General features: G+C 36.8%; 1 protein-coding gene and 1 pseudogene across 1 annotated transcript in view; both read right to left on the bottom strand.

Annotated features, from left to right (window-relative positions):
* PCSK2 (proprotein convertase subtilisin/kexin type 2) overlaps positions 1–18226 on the bottom strand; it is a 247144-nt gene that overhangs the window by 194292 nt on the left and 34626 nt on the right. The window lies entirely within an intron of this gene.
* Positions 1793–18217, bottom strand: LOC107498659 (annotated as a pseudogene).

Genomic DNA, 18226 nt, shown 5'->3' with positions numbered 1-18226 from the left:
ATTCAGAGAGGGACAAGACTCTTTTTCCAGACCAAGATGCCAGCAGACTGCAAGTTTCCTTGTGCTTAAAAGAGAATTTAAATCCAATGTAATTTGCTATTTGATAAGGCACTGGTTTTAATTTTAAAAATAGTTTCGCTTGAGATTCTTTAAAACTCACTTCCTATAAATTTTTAGTAAAGCTATAGATTTTTCAGCGTAAAACTTAAAATGCTCTGAATCTTTATGAACAACAATAACATTTCAATTTTCAAAGAGCCTCCCTTCTACCATCTTATTTGATCGCCACAGAAACTCCATGAAATGAGCAGGGCTGATGTCATTCATCACTTCACAGATGGAGGTGGGCAGCACTGAGGACCATAAAAGAGAAGTGGTTTTCTGTAATCCACAGGTAATAAAATAACAGAGTTGTGATTAGAACTCATAACTCCCGATTCTTCCCTCAACAACCCACCACATATAGAGCTCCTCATGTGTCTCCTCGTGTGGTTCCCCGTGTAGCACCCACTGATGTCACTGCCATTCAAGGGACATTTTGCTTCTGTTTCACTCTGAAGTTTACACTTAAAAGAAGCTCACCTCTTTGAGATCTTTTTTCAGTTTCATTAATTTCTTAGGCTTGAATAAACCTGAACAAGGAATGTACTCTTTTATAAGAAAAAGGAAAATCATTTTTTCACTGATCTTCCAATATTGATATGCTATTTACAATATGCACAAAATAAAACTTGGTAGCAACTCTGAATGTTTATAGCTTCTATACATGTTTTATACTAAAACATGTTTACAAGTTAAATATAAACAATATCACAAAAATCAATAGCCAAAGAAATAACATTGACTAAAAGATCCTGAGAATATGCTGTACTGGGGTTCAGTGTCTTCGGTGTTCAGCCTGTCTGTCCATTTTAAATACTCCATGCCATGACTCAGTTCTCCCTCACTCATTCCCATTTGAACTGGTGGGAAGATTCATTTATCTTCTGATTATCTATTGCTGCATAATAAACTACCCCAAAATTTAGTGGCTTGAAATAACTATTCTATTTTGCTCAAGATTTCATGAGTCAGAAATTCAGAGGAGACATGACGGGGTGGTTGTCTACGGTGGCAGAAGCTGGAGTGGCTAGTGCTTAAAGATCCACTTCTAAAATGGTTTCTTCGCTCCTATGTCTACTGTCTTGTTCCTCATCGGCTTCTCTCTCTCCTCACAGCACATCACCCTCTCCATCTGGCTTGGCTTGCTGAAAAAGATTGTTCTCAGGGTAGTCACATTTCCTACATGGTAGTTGGGTCCCAAGCAGGAGTAGAAGCCACTGGGTGAGGAAAGGGCTATACCCAGAAAAGTCACAGCATCATCCCTACCACATTTTACTGGACCAAAAGTCACGGAGCCTGGATGGAGAAATTGACTCTATATATTGATAGAGAAGGGGGTCAGATCACATTGCAGAAGACCACACATGAGAAATGTTGGTTCGACCATCTTAGCAAAATACAAGTGCCCCAGTTTGTAACGAATGCTTCATCCTTTCTCACTAGCCAGAGATTGCTTGGTGGTAATTACCAATATAGTTATAAACATGAGTGTTGAGCTTTAGTTCCAAGGAATCACCCACAAGAATAGAACATAGAACATGCATATGTATGTGTGTATGTATATGTATGTGTGCATATATATGTATGTATATGTATGTATATATGTATATATGCACACATACATATACACATATGTGTGTATATCTACATATATACACACATGTATATACATATATATGTGTATTTATATAATTGTTTTGAATAAAAAGGACTGTGCAAAAGATTTTTACTATTTCCCATATCCAGTTTGTCTCTCCTTCATGAATACACAGGAACAAAACATTTTTCAGCTTTTCCATATTGAGATTTGCATTGTGACCAATGGTGGTGAGGAGAAATGATATGTGTCATTTACAAGATAAGGCATTTAAGAATGGATTAAGCTCATCATGCTTCCTCATCCCCTTTCTCTTCCAGTGCCCTGAAAGCCATATGTTAGGATGAAGGCATCTCAAAATGTTGGAATATTCAACAGAACCAGTGACTGAAAGATAATGTTAATCAGAGTGCACACCAATCCATGCTGGACTTGTAACATGAACAGAAAGTAAGCATCTGTATATTAAACCATTGAGACTTGGGGGTTAACTTTATCTTAACATAGTCTCTTTTATCTTAACTAATATTTTTATTATTCATGACATTCTGTTAGGAAATATAAGGACCCCAACTTCATACAGTTTGAGGAACACTAATTTAATTCACACTAAAATGTTTCAAGGAGAATAAGTAGAGAATTAAGTGGGAGAAAATTCAAAAGAAGTAGATGATACTGTCACCTTTTCTGCTCTGGCAAAAGTTATAACGTATTTATGAAGCTAATATATACTTTCAAAGACTAAGTTATCCATCTAGCTTTGAAGTCTTGGGCATTTATTTGCAGACCATTTGCACTTTCATTGTGATTTCATGATAGAGATTAAAAATTAAGGTAATTTATTTCCAGACATTTGGCCTTTCATTGTTATTTAATGATAGAGATGGTAAAATAGAAGCAATTAGTGAAAGTTAAGTGACTTGCCCAGGTCACATGAGTAAGTGGTAGGAAAAATTTTTGAATGCTCTGATAGAAGTCAAATGATAAGTTACATTTTAGCCATGGAGAATATCTTAGCTGAACTAGTCTGTTTCTGAGATGTCTTTTTTTTTTTTTTAATTTGACAGAATTTTTATTTCACAATAACATATCATTACTGATAAAAGTGACCTGGCAGTTGAAAATGTGTGATGTTAGAGTAACTGTTAGCTAGATTATAGAATAATGTCTTCATGTTTAGCCATAGATAGCAGTAGGCTTGAAAATGGAGCTCCAAAGTTTTGACATGGTACTTACAGCCACAAGTTGTTAGGTTACCACCAACATGTACACAGATCGAAATGAACAATATTAAAAATGTATGTAGACAGGAGAGTTATATTTTATTTCTCCTGTGATATAAATTAAAGGCCAGCTTGTACACCAAAGCCAGGTCCTTTGGGTGGCTCAGTCGAAGAGGTAATGCCCCAGCTGGCTTACAAGAGAAGTGTCTGTTCCTTGGCCCAGGTTTTGGAATTTTGCCAGCCTCGAGCTCATCAATAATTTATTCAATATCCTTGGGTGTCAGTTCCTCATAGCAGTTGTCATTTACTTGAACTATTGGTGTGTTTATAAAGCCCCTGAATATTCTACCTCAGTAAGAGTGAAAAGTTTGTCAGGTGTAGTCTCCCCAACCTTTATTCCATGCTTTTTCTGAATGGCTTCCAGCATGCAATCAGAGTTTCGAAACACACAAGGTGTAGAAGTGCAGACCTGAATGTGATACTTTCCAACTGATTTTTGATTATATATTGTATAAAAAGTTGCTACTTCATAGGCTCTCATTGGTGGTGCTTGTAGAACTTCTGCAACATTGTTTATAGCAGAGATGGGAAGCCATCCATTCTGACTTTGGGCTAAATCCAGGTTTTCTTTTTCTTTTTTTTTTCTTTTTACAATTGTTTCTATCCTGTTATAGTTTCCAGTGTGAAATCAAATGGACTATCTATCTGGGTTATTCTCAGGAGTATCTCTGTGAACACATGAAGCTCATCCAGCTCCATTTTGTACCACTGTCTTAAAGAAATTCCTTATATACCTTCTCCATTGGGTGGTGAGGCCAGACACTTGGGTTTGGAGCACCTCAGAGAAGAACATGGTGGGCCAAACTGTTGGCCTTTCTCAGTGGAGCCAGGCAAGAATCCCAAGCAAGCCTGAGACACATGGTGTCTATTTCTGTTATATCTCGATTTACTCAAGGAATCACTTTATTAAGTTTTAGAAAAATTTGATTTGGTCCACACTTGAGTGCCACCTGGTACTCTCATGATTAGAACTAATGATTACTCATTGATTGTAGCTCTTTGATTAAAATATTTTATGACTGAACATCAAACAGTTGCAGATGTGTGGACAAATTATCAACTGAATTCAAATTACTTTAAAAGACCAGGTTGAAAACTGGTTGGTCTGGTGATTTTGGTCATGTGAATGGCGGAATTAGATTGCTCCTGGCAAATAAACTGATTACTCAGAGAGCAGTGTACACAACAAATCAAATAGATTCAGAATGATGTAGTTAAGCCATATAAACTCAGTCTTCAAATAGCCTCCCTTGTGAGACATTTTTTCATTTAACCTGAATGATGTGGATTTTTTAAAAATTTTGGGTGCTCTATACTTTCTTTTCAATATGGAGTCAATGTGAGATACTCCTTAAAGTCTATATGAATCAATTATATCTTCCTGGACAAAAGGATCTGAGCTTTGCCATTTTTTTTTCTGTCCTATTTAACCTTTTTATTAAGTACTGGTAAAAGATGTTGATCAAAATCATAGATGACAGGAAGCTGAAGGAGACTGAATGAGGATCCAATAAAATCTTGACAGGTCAAAATGGATAAGGTAAAATATTCAAAAATTAAACCAAATTTTTGCTTTAGGACCAATACCCTAATCCTCCAAGGATGAATTGATTCACAGAATATTTGAGAAGAACCTAGACATTTTGGCTAGCTGTAGGGTTAGTATTAGTCAATAACAAGATATATCACTTCTTAAAAAAAAGGGTAAAGTGATCTTATGGTGTGTTAATAGAAGAACAGCTTTCAAAATATGGGAAACTCTGACATCATCAGACTGTAGCTGGATAGTGTGTGTAGTTCTCAGACAATGTTTAAAGAGATCAGGAAAGCACAAGAAATGAGCACCAAATTAAAACAGCTGAAAGAATCAGGAGTGTCTATGCTGAAGAAGATCCATGGGACATGATAACTATCTTCAAGTGTTTAAAGGGCTCTAACATGGAGAATGAAATCATTTGGCCCCAGAAAGCAGAACCTGGATTGTGGACCAACACTTTAAGGAAGTAGCTTTAAGGAAGAAATTTTATGTGGATGACTTTTGCAAACGGTGAAGTCAAGGGCTAGTTATAAAGGTGTCTTGCCAGAAATAAAGGTCATCCTGTCTTGAGCAGTATTAGAATAGGGATTGCAACATGACCTCCATGGACAAATTTGTTCTGTTAACACATTTTCTTTAGCTTCCTAGTGTGTTAAAAATTTTTGACTTAGTCACTAATATTTTTTAAAAACACAAATATTTTGCACAAGATTGGTATTCTCTGGTTTTCTTGAAAAAATTTGGAAATCTGGCAACCATAAGCCTCTATTTTTATGAGGTAAAAATCAGCTGGGGAAAAAGTTCTGTTTCCTTCTTTTGACAAGGTGTGTAATCCGTGGTTCTCCATAGTCCCCTCTGCTCGCTATTGTATTCTCCACATAGAGGAAAAAGATAATGTTCTCATTTGTCCTCTCGAGTTGCTGCTGTGCTTACATCCAACCCACCTCAGTGTGTAACTTATTTGTCTGGCCTCTCTAGGCACTCAGTTTGTGGTCCTTGTTAGATACACCACTTGACTGGATAGGAGAACAGGACCTATTGAGAAATCAGTGGTTTCTGAACTTTATTTTTTTAGTTGAAATATCTCCAATCCTCCATAGCCACTTGTCAAATGAAATCTGATGCCAAATCTCAATTTATTAAACAAGACAAAGGAACTATTACCTTTAAAGTGGATGAATGACCTGTACCTCATAATCTAACATTTCCCTTGAGGCAAAAAATAAAATTTTAATGCCTTTGAAGGACTGGTTTGAACAATACAGGATTTGAAATTCTCTTCTAAATTATGAGGATACTAACATAAATGATATTTCTTTTAAGCACTTCGGAGTATTGGTTTAAAGAAAAATTTCATTTCTCAGATTAAAATAAAGCTATGCAAAGAAGAATCACAAACTAGTGGAAATATTTGGGTTTCAGTCCTGGTGTTGGCATTAACCAGTTGGGGGAACTTCACTTTGCCCCTAGAATCTCAGTTATTAAGATGTGAGGGGCATATTGGAGAATAACTACGCTACACTCCTCACTGTATAGATTTAAAACAAAAACAAAAACTAAAACTAAAACTAAAGACTGGGAGATAAAATGGTTTGTTCAATGATTTATTGGCGTCAGAGCTAGTATTAGAACTCAAGAATGACCTCCAGTTTCACTCTCTCCATTATGCTTTTTTTCTTCTTAGTAGACAATTATTTGAGTCGCTTTTGACACAATTGATTTGAGTTGCTTTGACTTTCTTCTGCTCTTTGTTAGGGTTTTCTCCTGTCGTTTCTCTGAGGCGTCCTTACAAACTAACACCCATCAAGCAATTTTTTATGTGGGATGTGCTGCTTTCCTTTTTCAAGGGGGATGGAAAATGGAAAATTGTTTTGCCTTAGCTGTTTTCTTTCAGGCAATAAGTTCTTTATTGCTAAATAGGACATACTCAGAGAGGGTGAAAAACGTAACATTTTCAGTACAAATAATGGGAAACCAATTAAATAAACTCTAGCAATTGGGTTGTTATTTAGACACGAATCTCTTTGTCTAACTGCTGTTTACTTGTTTCTAGACCTGGCTTCACTCGTAATCTCTCTTCAACCCACAAGGGCTTGAAACTACTGGAAATAGTAAGAATTTAACTCCACTCATTTTCAAAATACTCTTGGCTTGGATTTAAGAGCATGAAGCCTATTTATAGATGGAGACGTGATCGCAAACATGCAATGGGCATTGTAGAGGGAAAATGGCTAAACCAGTTTAATAAACCAGAAGAGAGTTTTAAAGAGTGTTTTTAAAAATTTCTTTCTGAGGCAAATCCAACTCTAAATCTGTTTGCCTCACAAAACATCTCAGGAAAATTTAGTAGTAGATAGACATATCTATTTTAACCATTTATATATGTCATCAGTAAGGAAAATTGATAGTTTCCTTCAGCTAAGCTTTGAATAAAAATCATTTTGGAGCAGTGGCTTAAGGAGTGAGAAATTACTTTGAAGATAGATTTTGAATCTTAACGGGAAATTATTTTAAGAACTCTGTCTTTCTGAAATTCATGAAAATGTGATCAGGATTGTATCAACACAGCTTGCATTTTTATTTTTTTTACTTGGAGATTAAGAGTTCTTCCTCTGGTATTCAGTCAACTTGATCTTTCTCATGGCTTTTAAATTTAAGTTCCTTAAAATTAAAATAAAGTGCTCAACTCAGATTCTTCTCTTGCTATGTCAAACAGAGGCTGTTTCTGAGTGACTTTGTCCAGTAGCTCCCAGCACCAGGTCTTGGCTCTGAGATGTTGCCTACTTGGGCTTGAGGCTTTAAGGGCTTGATTCTCATTCATTTGGAGTCAAATGTGACTCCCTGCTTTAAAGCACACTGCCCAGCTCAGACACAATAGCGTCTGGGTGAGATAAAATTCATGCCACCATTTTTATTACATAAGCTCATGTGTGCACCGTGAATTTCAATACCCTTGGAGAAAAAATAGATCAGACAGGGAAAACTGAAGAAACATTTTATTGATATCTCTAAGTGGTTCTAGTAAGAAATAGTTATAGGGATGAGCAAGTTACTCTGGTAAAATGTCAATGAGGAAGGACTCACAGACTAGATTAGTTTTTGCTTGGCCTTTGATACTCTTCCTACATTGTCATTTCTGTCTCCTTTGCTGGTCCCTAGTTATCTTCCAGACTTCTAAATGTTAGCGTGTCCTAGGGATCAGTCATACACAACTTGTCTTCTTTATTTATACTCATTTCTTAGATGATCTCAATTAGTCTTATGGTATAAAAGTTATCAGTAGGTAAGTGACCCTAGTATATGTCTATAACTGTGACCTCTATCCTAGATCTTGAAGTCCATTTGCTTATTTTACCTCTCCATTTGGATACTAAATTCAAATCTCAAATGTTAACATGCTTAAAACTAAACTCTTGATTCCCTACCCACTTCATACTAACTTGTCCTCCCCCACCCCATATTCCCCATCTATGTGAATGCTGTCTCCATGCTGTAGTAACTTGGACTAGCAACATTGGGGGTCATCTTCGCCTTCTCTCTTTCTCTCTCATTCTCTATCTGACCCATAGCAAGTGAATCCATAAATTTTAAGGCTCTGTCGTCACAATATATCTTCAAATCTGACTTGTTTCTCATCACCTCTACCAACTTCTACCCTGGCCTAAGCCTTTTGCTTTTGGAATGTTGCCGTCACCTTGCACTGATCTCCCTGGTTTCTGCACGTTTCCCCCATGTTCACCTCATAGTCTATTCTTCACCTGAAGTCAGAAAAATCTCATCTCATTCAGAGCTGATCTAAAGTCCTTACCCTGACTTGTAATGTCCTCCATGGTCTTGTTGTTACCTCATTCCTCTCTGACCTCATTTCTTCCCCGTTCTTCTCAGCTTACATCTTTCCAGTCTCCCCAGCATTTCTGCTCTTCACAAAATGCATCAAGTGTGCTCTGGACACTAGGCCTTTCCCCTTGCAGGTTCCTCTTCTGGTAACGTCCTTTTTCTAGACAGCCACATAGATACCTTCTTTACTTCCATCTTACCAAAGTCCCCAAGCCAGAATTCTTTTTATAAAATGGAAACTCCCCTCTCTGGCACTCCCTCTTCCTCATACTTCGCTTTTCTCATCTGTTTTTTGTTTGTTCGTTTTTTGTTTCTTTTTATCTCTGTCCTTCATTTCTACTAGCATATAAACTTCATGGAATGAGGACATTGTTTTGTTCCCTGCTGTGCCACAGTATGTAGAACAGTGTTTAGCATGTAGCTGAGTTCAATAAATATTTGTTGAATGAACATATGGTTTGCTAGCATGCAACTAGGCAATGGAGTTATATTGTGAATTTAATAAGCATACAGAAAATGTTCACTTTCATTTTTAGAAGATACGATAGATGCATTTTAGATGTTTAAAGACATTTTCTTTTCCATCTTGGAGAAGGTTAGGGAAGGAGCCAGGTAAGGCAAGTCTGGAAAAATTTGCCACAGAAACAGGATTTTAGGAAATCCTCAAAATTTGCCAGCTCATTATCTGAGAGTCTTCATCTTGTGGATTATAAAGATCACACAAAACTACTTTCTTCTCTTGGTGTCGCTTTTCTCTGCACTAGGGCTTGTTAAAAACCTCCCAAATGTTAAAACTCCTCAAGTGTTGTCTCCCAGAATATTCCCTTTTCTTTTAATAAGCATGGCACCACGAACTGTAGTAATCACTTAAAGATATGCTCACAACATCTAGAAAAAGCCAGGCTTACTCACTAGCAGCTTTCACTGTGCCTTTCTGAATTCATAGTAAATAATTCTCTGTTCCCTACAAATAGTTAATTATAGCACTAGCAGCAACTCTTTGAGGCAGAAAGCCAGACACATCTGCAATGCCCAGAAGATATACGGAAAGTCACTCCCTGCTGCATAATAAAACCAGAAGATTAGGGCAGATTAGCTTTTCTCACAGGTTGAAACATTATTGAAGACACTTCGCCCCTGCTTCCTCCCCCAGTACATTTTTCCTTCTCCTAATGCTGTCAAGTCACTCTCAAAATTTATATCCCATGGAAGGTTTACACCTGCTGAGCTCACCTCTTTATGAGGTGTCTAGAAAATGAATTTGGTCACAAGCTGGGAATCTAAGTTAGAATCTGTTTCACATGTGTCTCTCAGCCTCACCATTTGAACTCAATGTGTGGTTAAGTTTATGTGCCTACAGATTTATGTTTCATCTGAGCTAAATGCAGTCCCTGGAAGATGGCAGTGCGGGGAGCAGGTCTGCTTAGGGAGAACTTGCTGACCCTAGAAGGCATGCCAATTCTTCCAGGGCAGGCTCAGGGCAGAATTTTGACCTCCATTGTCTCCAGGCCCTGGTGTTACTTTCATAGTTTTGTTAGATCACAGGGTAAAAGGGAACTTGTAGATACAGTTAAGGTTACTAATCTGCTTACTTGAAGAGAGGGAGATTATGCTGAGTTCTCTGGGTGTGCCCAATGAATTCACATGAACCCCTTTATCAGAAAAGGAAGAAGAGGAATGTGAAGCACAGGAAAAATTTGATGCGTATTGTTAGCTGGAAGATGGAAGGAGCCACATGAGATAATGCTATTCCCAATCATGTGTGCAACTAGCATTCTTAGAAACATCTTTTATACATGCAGCTCAGAGTCCGTTTCCAGGAAATCCAAGCTAAGATATCATACTTTGTTCCTTTTTCATAGAGGAATCACACTGGAGGAACTAGTTCTGAAATGGGTAAAGCAGAAACTATGCATGGTCAAATTAACTTTGAAAATTTCCTAGGAAAGTTGAAAATTGATATGTTGTGTCTCAATACATCACAAGTGTATGGAGTTTCCGTTCCACAAAGAATTTTTTCTTGTCTCTTTATTCTCACAGTAGATGAAGAAGTTGGCTTGTGCTTAGGAAATATTTTATATCAAAAGCATTATCTTTAAGTGCTAGAGTCTCTCACTCAGAGAGGTGACATGTCCCCACTGTGGGAAGCAGGAGGGAAGGAGGCTGACTATATACTCCCCAACTTTAGTCCTACACCACCACTTCGGGGAATGAGCTGATTGAGAAGAATGTGCCCTCCCATGTTATTATTTCCTCCTCCTTTTATAGCTGAGTTTGTTGAAATTACATAAACTAATGATGTAATTTCACTTTTTTTCACTCTGTTATTTTTGATTTAGGGAATCCTATTTTTAATAAGCAAGAACAATATTTTAAAGAATCACAAATTCATTTAGCTTTTTATTTAAATTAGATCTGGTATTGAGAGGAGGAGTCATGAGTTTTATTATTCCTCCCCTTACCTCTCTGGGTCTATTTTGTCTCAATAGTAAAATGATATTTTATTGGCTCAATGGTAAAATTATATTATAAAGCTTTAAAGCAAAGGGCCAAATCAGTGTTACCTTTGAATTCTTTCTGATCTATAATTTTCTTTGTATAGAGGAGCAGGGAAATTAATTTATGAAATACAAACCAGTGACAGAACAGCATCATGCAGTGGTGAAGATCCCTTACAAATCACGGAATTTTCTGAACATCGTGAATCTCCCTAAGCTTTCATTTCCTCATCTGCAAACTAGGAATCTGACAGCATTTAATTCACAGGAAACATTTAAAGTTTAATGCGATCTTGTATTTTTAAATCCTTCACACACCATTGTGTTGTAGGATTTGCAGCAATAGCTGTTGTTGTCCCCATATTCTCTCAGCCCCCCTTCTGAGTCCACCTGTCACTGCTGATACCTTCTTTTTTCACATTGATCACCTCCATCACCGCTTCTTTGCTAGAAGACTTTCTCTGGCATCCTGATACTTCTTCAGCCTTTGAACAGGGCAGCCCAGAAGTGCCAAGTATTTAACATCCAGGTCAACTCATAAAGGAGAGACAGAACCAGTAACCTCATTCCTTGTGGGACAACTCTGAGGCACATTCTACTGATACCTTCAGAAAGTCCCCAGTGGGACTGAGTCTCAGGTGCCTATAATAGAAACCTGCTAAAAAAAATCTACCCTCTAGTTGCTTTCTTCACTTCCTTTTCTCTTTTCACTCTTTCTCTTGTGCTTCCTAGAATTGGCCTCTCAAACAAGCAACCCTCTTTCAAGTCCTTATTTCAGGGTTTGCTTTTTGCAGGGATCCACACTAAAACAGTAGCATTCTACACACATTCACTATTCTTACAACTGTTATCAAATTAAAGCAAGAAGTCCTGGAGTGATCCTGTCTGTTCTCCTCTGATTCAGTGGTCTGTTTCTTGTAGAAATGTCACAAGTACAATAGCTGAAGGACTGTGTCCTTGCTTTCTCCTCTCTAATGTTCAGAGGGAAATTAACTACCTGGCTGGCTGGGGATAGAGGTATATGAGCTCAAATACATTCCTAATGAATTTCACAGTACATGTATTCACTTGTGTTTATAGTTAATTTTTTGTAAAGCAACTTTCCTCTTGGAGCCCGAGACACACAGCACATTCTAAAGTGTGTGTTTGCTGCTTGTGGATTCTTTAGGAGAGGAAATAAGGTAGAGATGAGTAGGGAGAGAAAATCAGAGGAAGGGAGGAAGAAATGATATCTGCTTAACCTTATCACATACTCCTTTTGGAGTTATTTGCCCCTTCAAGGTGGGCAATATGGTCCATATATATATTTGAACTATTTACAGAATAGGAAATGTCCAGGTCACTGATGGGGTCACATGGTTCAAGTGATATTGAGACAGCTTTTGGGAGGCGGGTGGGAGGTGCAGCATTGGGTGTGGGGTTAGATCTCAGTCACTTCACTCAATTAAATTTTTTTATATTAAAAGTTTTCCTGTGCCTCTGTCTTTCCTTCTCTATCTTCTCCTTCACTATCTAGCAACAAAATCAGTTCCATATGTCTCCAGTTTATTTCTCTGTTTGGATTAGACATGGTAGAGGCACCCATGAACACTTATTAGCTAATAAAGGAGGCTGTCTTAGGAATTCTGGCTAATCTGTACCTCTAAGGCCATAAGAGTTAAAGAAATTTCATTCTACTTTCAAATCCCACTAATGGTCAACTCTATACTTGTACAGCTTTATTGGTGGACAACTGGGCTGTTATAATAATTCATCATAAATGATTCTTTCCCTGTGAGAATCCCAATTCCAAGTGGGCTCTTCCTTGAGTAACAGGAGTGCTAAATCCAGGTCGGAATAGATGGTCACTAGTATTGGGGACTTGAGTTTTTATTTGAGCTTTCACAAACTCATGTGTGACTCAAACACATGTCTACCTCTTTGCTCCTCCATTTCAGAATGGGATAACTTGTTGCTCCAACTCATGCTACAGGGAAATGAAAAGATGAAGAAAAAGGTAGCCATAAATGACTTCTGGAATAAAAATATAAAATACTAAAGTATATGCTATAATATTTATAGTAAACTTACCATGTTCGTGGTTTTTAATAAGCTAAATATAATTAAATCTATCTGCTTCCTTTTTTTTTCTCAAGGAAACATTCAGAAGATAAATTGGAGAATCTCTATATGTTTCTTAATGTTGTATCTCAAAACCTTAAAAATTTACTATTTTAGAGTTAACAAGTATGAAGATAAAAAACAACCTATTCTTTAGATATACATTTTTTTGAAAATGTACTAAAACTATCTAATTTCTATTTTTACCCAGCCCCCAGGTTGAGAGGCTGTCATATGCTCACTGTGAGGGTAAAGAGAAAATACCTCAAAATCTACGTTAACCACTGGAAGAAATTTTGGTTGAAATTTCTCCTCCAAAAGTGGAGAAAGACATTTTTCTCCATGTTATTTTCTTTTTGAAAGTAGATTTTCCAAAAGATAATGGTGCTTTTGCTTTTCTTTTTATAATTTTAATTTAAGTTATCAAAGTTATTTAATACAAATCAAAGAATACATACAAATGGCACATTATTACCATAAAAAATTACTATGACTAATACTAATTTTATGTAACCTGTGGAGGAAGAGGATAAATAATTTCTTTGCTTGTTTTGAACTGATGAAATGCTAGTATTCCTTTCAGAAAGATGTGTATGGCTTATAAATAAATTGTTATATTGTTGTTCTGATCATCTCATGGTCTCCTTCAGACCATACTGTCCATGTTGTCTATGCTTTCTTATCTGAGTTTATGTACAGCTGTACAGGTATTCAACAATCATAGCTAAGTTACTCCATCTGAGTTATACCTAAAAACATTGTGTCATGTCAGAAAAGGACCTGAAGTAATTATAAGCTATTGCAGCTTCTATCAACCACTTGAGTCTCAACCGTAATAATGAATCCATTTTTTTTCAAAATCAATTATTGTACTATTAAACACCATGGACAAAGAAAGCCTGGTTTGATCATTATTTGGATTTTTACAAGCATATTACACACATCATGTCTAGTTAATTTCAAAGAATAGGCAAAATTCTCTTTTGTTCCGGAGGTGTGGTTCTATGAGATTTTTGAAGGATTATCCATTGAAATTCTTTTGTGGGTTTTGCAGTATCCTAAAAACTCCACAAATACTCTCAGAATAGACCCTTAAAGAATAAAATGGATCAAATAGCCCATGTGGCTGACACCTAAGGTCATTAGATATATGGATGCATTTGGTTAAGTAAGAAGCTAGAAAGATAGTTGCCATATATGGAATGCAAAAAAAATCATTCAAAGGGAATAGAGAAAGTTTTCAGTGGACTCGCAGAAGTTTCTGATTTATGAAATTAAGAGGTTTAAAAATTATTTCAAGGGGTAATTGTAAGGTCCAGTGAAATTGTTTAGAAAAGGAAATAAATGTTTGTAAGTTTTGAATCAAACATAACACCTCTCAGTAAATAAAGTTTAGGTTATTTTTTTGTTAAATTACTCAGCTTCCATGTGAGTAGTATGTGCTGATCATTAAACAATGTCTTCATGTTTTTGAATGTATTTCATTTCAGTGCTATATTAGATACTCAAATATGGTTTGACAGAACTGTGAAACCAATATTATCTTAAATCTATTCTCCACAACATTTCAGGTACTTGCAGAACATTTTGGGGTTTGATATGTAGACTGAAGACCACAGTTAGGTTTACCTTCAAGATTGGTTGGTTTAGTTCTAAGCTAAGGTTTAACGAATCTCACAGAGGTTTTACACAGCGAATATTTATTCTTGATCTCTATGCTGAGAAGGCATTTTTAGTTTTATTATTTCATCCCAGCTTTGAATGCATTTTTACATCATCAGAATATATTAGCTACCCCAACTTTCCCAACACATTGTCCTCACTTCAGAGGGTATACCAGGACTGAATATAATCAGGAATACAGTGTGTCGGACTTTGGAAATAAAAAGCTGGTTCTTCATGGGGTTCTCAACAATAAGACTTGGAAGTAATTAAATGATAATTGGCTTCCTTTACCCACAGTTAAGAATGTATCAAAAGGAAGAGCTTGAGAGAAAGCTATACTTCTGTTTCTTAATCAATGCACATTTTAGAATAGGGATAAAAAACAAAATGATAAAAACAATACTATTTCATGGATTAAACCAGGAGGAAAAATTATTAATCTACTATGTACTCAAAATTGCACTATGCAAGTATATTTAGAAATAAACAATACACAAATTTTGCTACTCAATATTCTGCTAATACTTTTAGCAGAAAGAAACGGAAAGAGAAGCCTTTAAAACAGTCTACATCAGAATCTATTTTCTTAGCTATTGTTCTGCATATTGATGAACAAATATAGACATATCAAAAGCTACACTTTATTGGGCTGGGGAAAAAGCACATATGATCTTTTTCTAGTCTTTCTCTTGTTTTCCTTAGACATAAAATTAGTTGCTAAATGATTGACAAACATCCTTGAAATTTCTATTATGATGCTAGAGCAAAACCAAAAGCAAGTTCGGTTCTCTCTATTTTTCTTCTTTATTTCTTGGGTTGGTAGCATTCCTTGCTGGTTTCTTTGGCTAAAAAGCTACCTAGGTAGATTCAACCCTTAGAGCCTGTAGTACTTCAAGCCCTCTTGCTCAAAGTGTGTAGCTCCTTGGGCTTTGCATTCTCTTTCACAAGCCAGAGGACAGCAGGTAAGAGAGACCAGATAGTAATGTAGACAATGGAAGAAAAAGGAATCTAGGGCTGGAAACATGATTAAAGTTTGTAGGTCTAGGAGACAACACATTTCAGAGAATGATAAAACAACTTGATCATAAGAGCTTGGTTCATAAACTGTAGCTTACAAGATCTATGCAAGAGATAAAAGCCTGAATCAGTAATTCTTTCAAGTGACCTCCCCTTTTCTCTCTACACTTCTATTTACTTTTCTTCTTGCAGTAGCCTGTTTAAATGTACTTGAAAACTCAAAAATTGAAGTATCTTAATGCTCGACATTTTTGCTCTTTTGCTTAAGGTCTGTAAGCCCACATGCCAGAATCCTCATATTGTATTCTTTCATTGTTCATAGTCAATACTTTTTATATAAGAATAGTTGCCCCATATTTTGCAATCAGCTAATGATAAAATTAAATGACCAAAAAAAACATCATGCAGAAAAGACTCGGGCTTTAATATAATATTTTAAAACAAGGCAGTCATAGCAGTTTTTTTCTTTTTGTAAAGAATTATGAGATTTTATGCTTTATTTCTTTCTTAACATGACTTTATTATTGACAACAGCCCTAGCATTTAACCTTGTTGAGAAGACAGAGAAAAGGTACAAGAGATTTATGATCTTCTGTTGGTCTTCATGAGCAGGGCAGATGGTTACCCCTATCAGTAGAGGCAGGTGGCTACCAGTATTCTTATAATGGACCATGAACAGTGAATGGTTGTCCTTTTTGGTTAAAGTAGATAATATTTTGAGGAGAAAGGTCAATGATTAGAATCACCAGTTTATAATCTCCTTCCTTGTTACTCAACCCATCTTATTTTCTTTCCTTTTGGAAACATCACTCACTCAATACTTCAAGAATAAACATTTCAAAGACCATTTTAAGTAAGTGCGAGAATAAGAAAATCTTAGCCTAAAGGGTCCTAAGAATTCTCTCTGAACCAAACAATGGCTTCTTATTTTCTTATTCCTCAGTTCACTTTCCCACTCCAAGCTTTTTAAGCACCTTTGTTTCTGTTTCAGTTTTTAAAATGTGTTTATTTCTGAATGATCATAGAGAAACATCTTTAATCGTGGAAGAGTAGAAACCAATAGGACTTATAAGCAAATATATAAATGACAGGAAAACAATTGATCATAAAGGGTAAGATCAAGGATGAAGTATAGGGAAAACCAGTGTAGTGCACCAGAGTGATCTTTATCTATTGGTACCCACCCTGGATCCACAGCTGAGACAAGCAGGATCCCAGTCCATGAGTTTCCCAAAGGCAACCCTGGGCACTGATTTGGTACAGGCAGGGTCGAGGCTGCTGTGACATAGGAAAAAGAGCTTCTCCCTTACATATAAGTGCCAGCTTCTACTACAGACCCTTTGAGAATGCTTAGCATTGACTGGCAGCATAGGCAGCTTGGATCTTTCTGTGAGAGCAAAGATAAAGTGGCTTCTCAGAGCAGAATTTCCACTCTAGGGAATGTGGGATCCCCTGGGTTGAGGCATTAAAGGAAAATTGCCTGTGACCTGTCAGTTGGTGATCTTCTGGAGAGCCTGTTTCATCTACATTGCTAATTAAAGCCCAAATTCAACCCAGTCAAATATTCACATGAGAAACCCCACAAGAATGGGTTTACAAATTCCATCAGCTCAAGGAGCCTCACGTGTAAATTCCTAACTCAAACTCCTGACCCTCTTTATAGCTGCTTTCCTTTAAGAGTCCTGGCGAAGAGGTGATGCAGCCTTCAATATATAGACAACAATTTGCCTGTATTATTAATTTCCCACTTAGTGAATTGCATAAAGGAAATCAGAATCTATTCAATCAAATAACTGTGTTGGTATATTGGGATGGTGACAAAATTTGAAGTGGGAAGATTCATCGAAGACCAAATTTCCTATTCTGAAAACAGGAAGTGGGAACACTGGAAAAGTTGCAACTTTGCGGCTAAGATGATAAGTTTGGCTGCATAAAAGTTGATTTAAGCTACCAGGGGAGTAGGCAATGAAATCTGGAGTCCAAGAACACGGTAAAAATTAGAGGTAAAAAAGTGATAGTCATGAGTATTAAGAAGGCAGTTGAAGCATGGTAGTAAATTAGATCAGTGTGAGAAGTACAAGGTGAGAAGAGGAGCTGACATGGTCCTGTGGCTGCAACCATGCACGGATACTGAGAAACCCACTGCCTATTGTGAGCTGGTCATTTGCTGGCTCACTCTTTTTTCCCCCATTCATAGTATGGGGCATGGCAATCTCCTTAGAGCATGTGGATTTTCCAATAGGAGCCTTCCAGAGAATGACCCCTTAAACTGCTGGGTGTCTTTCCATCTATCACAGCCCAAAACATGTTCCCAGGGAATTAAAAATCTTTATACATTAATGCAGAAGACAACAAGTAAAGAGTGGAATCCCTGTTTACCACTCTCCCAGCCCTATACAACGTTTATTTTTAATGAACAAGATAGAAAAGTAGAGAGTCCCCTGTGTTATCCTGCCAAGAATCCATTTGGCCTATCTCAATACATGGAATGCTTTTACATCAAAATTCTCTGCCTACTCTCTTTTATACTCTCCTAGTGAGCCCACATGCGGGTATCAGAAATTGAAAGGTAGGTTTCTAGGAAAACTTA

Source organism: Rousettus aegyptiacus, unplaced genomic scaffold (assembly GCF_014176215.1).
Source record: "Rousettus aegyptiacus isolate mRouAeg1 unplaced genomic scaffold, mRouAeg1.p scaffold_m13_p_12, whole genome shotgun sequence".
NCBI classification, from domain to species: domain Eukaryota; kingdom Metazoa; phylum Chordata; class Mammalia; order Chiroptera; family Pteropodidae; genus Rousettus; species Rousettus aegyptiacus.
This window is presented reverse-complemented; position numbering and strand designations above follow the sequence as displayed.